At 37.6% G+C, this 5,067-nt stretch overlaps 1 long non-coding RNA gene across 1 annotated transcript in view; it reads right to left on the bottom strand.

Moving 5' to 3' along the window:
• The window catches only part of LOC111088679, a 15,734-nt gene that overhangs the window by 4,614 nt on the left and 6,053 nt on the right, over positions 1-5,067 (bottom strand). Inside the window, exon 2 of the long non-coding RNA XR_002613129.1 lies at positions 1,484-1,487. This is a non-coding gene — a long non-coding RNA (uncharacterized LOC111088679). The remainder of the gene's footprint in view (positions 1-1,483; positions 1,488-5,067) is intronic.

Raw genomic sequence — 5,067 nt, 5'->3', positions numbered from 1 at the left:
GTATTCTGTCTCTCGGTGTTAACTCACTAATGTTTCTACGTAATTACATTTACCTTGCGATTAATGGAGCTGCTAGAGTGTATTATGTTATAATATTATAGCTTCCGGATCACAGCGAAGATCATAAATATACTGTCAGAAAACTATAGCCTGTGTCTTCTCGTGGATGGTACACGATAGCACGTGATTATGTTAATTTCTTGTCCAATAAGCTATCGTGTAGGGCGGTACTAAAAAAAAACTCACACGCTAAACTTACACAGTTGTAGGGAATTAAGTTTAACAACACGCTTCAGTAGCAAATTGTGGTCACGTGCATGATGAGACAACCTACATGCAACAACCCTGCATAAAGCATCTGGGAGTTGAACCTTTTCAATGCTGGATCGGTGTTATGAAATTAGCTGTAAGGAACATCGGTTGGAGTTTAAAGAGATTAGTAAGCGGTTGGCCTTAGGCCAGTCTCTATGGGATTATGGAATTACAATACTCGAAGTCGTTGTTACATGATTGGAGTGAGCGAATTAATGATGACCTTTCTAAGGTCAGCCAGTATGGAGACTACAAGAAACCCTATGGTTCTGAAACATTATAATCTGCTTTTCCGGAAAAAGATGTTCAGCATGAGTTTCGGAAAAAATATAAAAGACAGGAGTTCAACGAAAAAAAAAAAGAGAGAGAAAGAGAAAATCGAGAGATGTGTGAGAGAAAACGAAAAAATCGAAAGAGGCGAAAGAAGAAAGTAATACGCTGTCAGAAAGAAACTATTTCTAAACCTAATTTGTTAGTTTACGTTGGTTTCAGTCAATTCTTGATAGGAAGAAGTACAATTTTAGCATTGTATCCCTCAAGTTTACAGCTGACCTGTTAATGGTTTTCATGTTGATACACTCAATGCATTTTTGATATAAAGAAGTTTTAATTGTTCAAGGAGAAGCTCCTTTTTTTGTCTTTAGCTTCACACGAGATCAAAACCAGTCGGTCAAACTGGCGCTAGGAAATAACACAAGAGTTTAAAATATTTATCTGAATTGCGTGAGGCTAATCTAATCTTCACAAATATAACCCGTTTAATCTTGTTTATTTTGCTGACGTTTGTCATTCATTTCATGCGGATTCACTCTGTTTGTTCGGTTATTATTTATGTTCGGACGATAATCTGTCACCAAGCTTGAGAACTTAGTCACAGATGGTCTAATTTCGTTAGAGAAACAGACATTTTTGTGCTGTACTTCAGCCACGTTCATGCATATTGGATTTTATTTTTTGTTTGTTTGTTGTTAATCACAAGGCCACATCTGTGTTCTGCTGACTACGGGTATCGAAACCCGATTTTTAGTGATCTAAGCTGTCTGATTCACCAACAGAGGGCGATGGGTATAATAAAAGTTTGTTTGTTATGCACAAAGCTACACAAGGGCTATCTGTGTTCTGCCCACCACGGGTATCGAAACCCGGTTTCTAGCGTTGTAATTCCGTAGACATGCCTCTATGCCACTGGGGGACATAATAAAAGTACTTGTATATAAGTATATTTTTTTTCTAACCTTTCTAACTCAAACAATTAGAAAACAAATTGACAACAAGCTGGAGAATAATGAAACGGAATTTTTCTTTCTTCGTTTCCTTCTGTTCTTCCTGTTTGGTTGTTTTTATATTTAATATATGTACATGTAAAGAATCAAATACAAAAAAACCTTAACCAGTTTACTCTTGGCTGGTAAAATCTACGAAGTAGAAAAATAAATATTTAAAACTTATTTTACAATTAATTTAAAACCAAAAGATATACGTTTTAATCCCTTAACAAATTAGTCTTTAGTGTTTCATTAAAAATGTATACTTAGAAATAAATCCTCGAATTAAGTTTCAAAAACCAAACAAGCTGGTTGTCACGAGACTTTGCTCGCTGATTTTAACACAGGTGGCGCATTAGAACACGCGCCAAACAACGTGAATCTTTCACCTCGCATGCCTTTGATAAATTCCACATTTAATAGAACTCTGACAAAAAAGAAGCATGTAAACGGAAGAAACAAAGATTATTTAACATAATTAAACATTTTATAATGTTTTGAACAACGTACTTTTTATCGAATCAGTTTATAAAAAAAAACAAAACACTCAGACATTAAGGTAACTGGTGTGTTTGTTTTTGAATTTCGCGCAAAGCTACACGAGGGCTATCTGCGCTAGCCGTCCCTAATTTAGCAGTGTGAGACTAGAGAGAAGGCAGCTAGTCATCGCCACCCACCGCCAACTCTTGGGCTACTCTTTTACCAATGAATAGTGGAATTGACCGTCACATTATAACGCCCCCACGGCTGAAAGGGCGAGCATGTTTGGTGTGACGGGGATTCGAACCCGCAGATTACGAGTCGAGCGCCCTAACCACCTGGTCATGCCGGGCGGGGCAAAGAAATGCTTTTACTTACAGAGATGGGACAACTATCTAGATTTTGGACCTGCTATCTTACTGACCAAAGTTCCCGGAGTATAAGCAGTGAGTGACAGGAGGGTTAAAATTTTATTGAAAAACATCCCTCACAGTGCTGTTGGTGAGTTGTTGGCTAAAGTTAAGGAGACTGGAACCATGGACCATTGACACGAATATATTTCACAGTGTTGAAAAAGAATGGAAATATCTTCTCCGGCACGTGGAACATATTCCGTGGTCCCAGACGTTTCGGGCACCCATTAGTTGAAGTGCCTATGGTTTCAGACGTTTCGGGCACCCATTCGTTGAAGTGCCTATGGTTCCAGACGTTTCTGGCACCCATTAGTTGGAGTGCTTGTAGTTCCAGACGTTTCGGGCACCCATTCGTTGAAGTGCTTGTAGTTCCAGACTTTTCGGGCACCCATTAGTTGAAGTGTCTATAGTTCCAGACTTTTCGGGCACCCATTAGTTGAAGTGCTTGTAGTTCCAGACTTTTCGGGCACCCATTCGTTGAAGTGCTTATAGTTCCAGACGTTTCCTGAATTAAGCTTTTTGCTTTTGTGCAATTTAGGTGAAATATATGCATTTTCTAAACTATTTTGACCTAACCTAACCTAACCTAACCTGCAATACCGCTTCTATCTCAGCAAATAAAATCGTCGTGTCAGCAACCAATTTTCCTGTTATATTCTTAACATGAAAACTCTAGCAAGTTAAGATCTAATTAATTCCACCCACTTGCGTCTTCTTAACCTTTCCTACTAAGTGTTCCTGAACGAAGAACTGGAATTTTAACCTCAAAGGCTCCTTATGCGCATGTGAGCTGAATGGTCAGGTCAAAGATTCGTGTAATTCAGGAGTAGTCGTCTCTAATTTTGAACTGTTGGCGAAAAGGAAGACAGCCAGCAGAAATCAGCGGCGTGAAAGTTTGACAGTCACTTTTATATTGCGCCCACAGTTCAGGCCTAATCCAGCAGTATGACATGTCGAACCTTGGACGTTTCCATCCACAGCCCGAGTCACCACTCTTTGTGTGAACTGATATATTAAAGTGCAGGCGAATATTTAATTGAATTCATTGAGACGTTTACGTAAAATGTAAACGAAAATCATATCGTGATCCAAAAATGTTATATTCATATATCACGCTCACATTTTTATATCCGATCGACCTTTGATGTTAATTAGTTTTTTTTTGTTTTCCTTTCGTGAAACATCTTATAGCAGTTTCTGTAATATTTTAATTCGACGTGATTAATAGGTACTTAATTAAATTTTCTAGTGTCGTTTCATGGGTTCAATTAAAGTGAATTATTGATCCTCTCTAGTAGACACAATATATCTATCTATTGATGACGACAGTAAAAACGTTCAAACTTGTTTTACATCTTCGGTGTTGCTGTCAGCTAACCCTACTACTGAAGTAATTAATTAATTAATTACTAAAATTTTTGTTATACGAATACCTAAAGACCTTTTTTTTGTCCTTTATACTTACTTCTTTATAAACACAAACATATCTGTCTATCTAATTTAGAATGTTTTATTGTAAGCTGTACAAGATGAGAATAAATAGATCCGAATAGTAGTGAAACCTACAACAAGAAAGGTTAAATACTTGTATGAAATAGATCTACGTTCATCAACTGCTTTTCTACTTCTTTTTTTTTTTATAGAAAATACTTTAATAATTTCTCCAATAATTTTATTTCTTTACACTGCCGACGTAATGTTACAATTCTGTAAAATCTCTAATTGTTAGAGAGTCCAGTTTCTTCTCTGGGTGAGGCTAAAGAACACCGTCACGGATGAAAGATCCAGTTTCTTCTCTGGGTGAGGCTAGAGAACACCTTCACGACGAAAGGTCTCGTTTCTTCTCTGGGTGAGGCTAGAGAACACCGTCACGGATGAAAGGTCCAGTTTCTTCTCTGGGTGAGGTTAGAGAACACCGTCACGGATGAAAGGTCCAGTTTCTTCTCTGGGTGAGGCTAGAGAACACCGTCACAGATGAAGGGTCCAGTTTCTTCTCTGGGTGAGGCTACAGAACACCGTCACAGATAAAAGTGATATTTCGTGTAGAACCGGAGAGGCGAATATTGTGTTTAGTGACTAGGGTAATTAATGTATCGTCGCCAGATGTCACTACTAAAATCGGTTCTACTTTCACCTTGAAGAACCTTAGTGTCGGTTTGAACAATAACGTTTATTGTTTCTGTACTTCGAAACAGTCTTGGTGTTCAGAACAACTATTCATTTCAGATGAGCCACAGAGAGAGAGATTTTGTAACTTACCGAAGCAGCTAATGACCTCTTAAGTTGGAATACATTTTATAACTTATACTTTAAGTACGAATACGTATGTTGATTTTTAGTTATTAGCAGTATTGAAAATGTATTTTCAGTGAAATATTTAAACGAATGAAAACGTCGCTTTTTTTTTCCAGTTGCTATTTCCATGAAGACTAACCCGTATTACCCATTTTCCAGATGCTATTTCCATGGAGACTAACCCGTATTGCACATTTTCAAGATGCTATTTCCATGGAGATTAACCCGTATTGCACATTTTCAAGATGCTATTTCCATGGAGATTAACCCGTATTGCACATTTTGAAGATGCTATTTCCATG

Source organism: Limulus polyphemus, unplaced genomic scaffold, assembly GCF_000517525.1.
Source record: "Limulus polyphemus unplaced genomic scaffold, Limulus_polyphemus-2.1.2 Scaffold4218, whole genome shotgun sequence".
NCBI lineage: Eukaryota > Metazoa > Arthropoda > Merostomata > Xiphosura > Limulidae > Limulus > Limulus polyphemus.
This window is presented reverse-complemented; position numbering and strand designations above follow the sequence as displayed.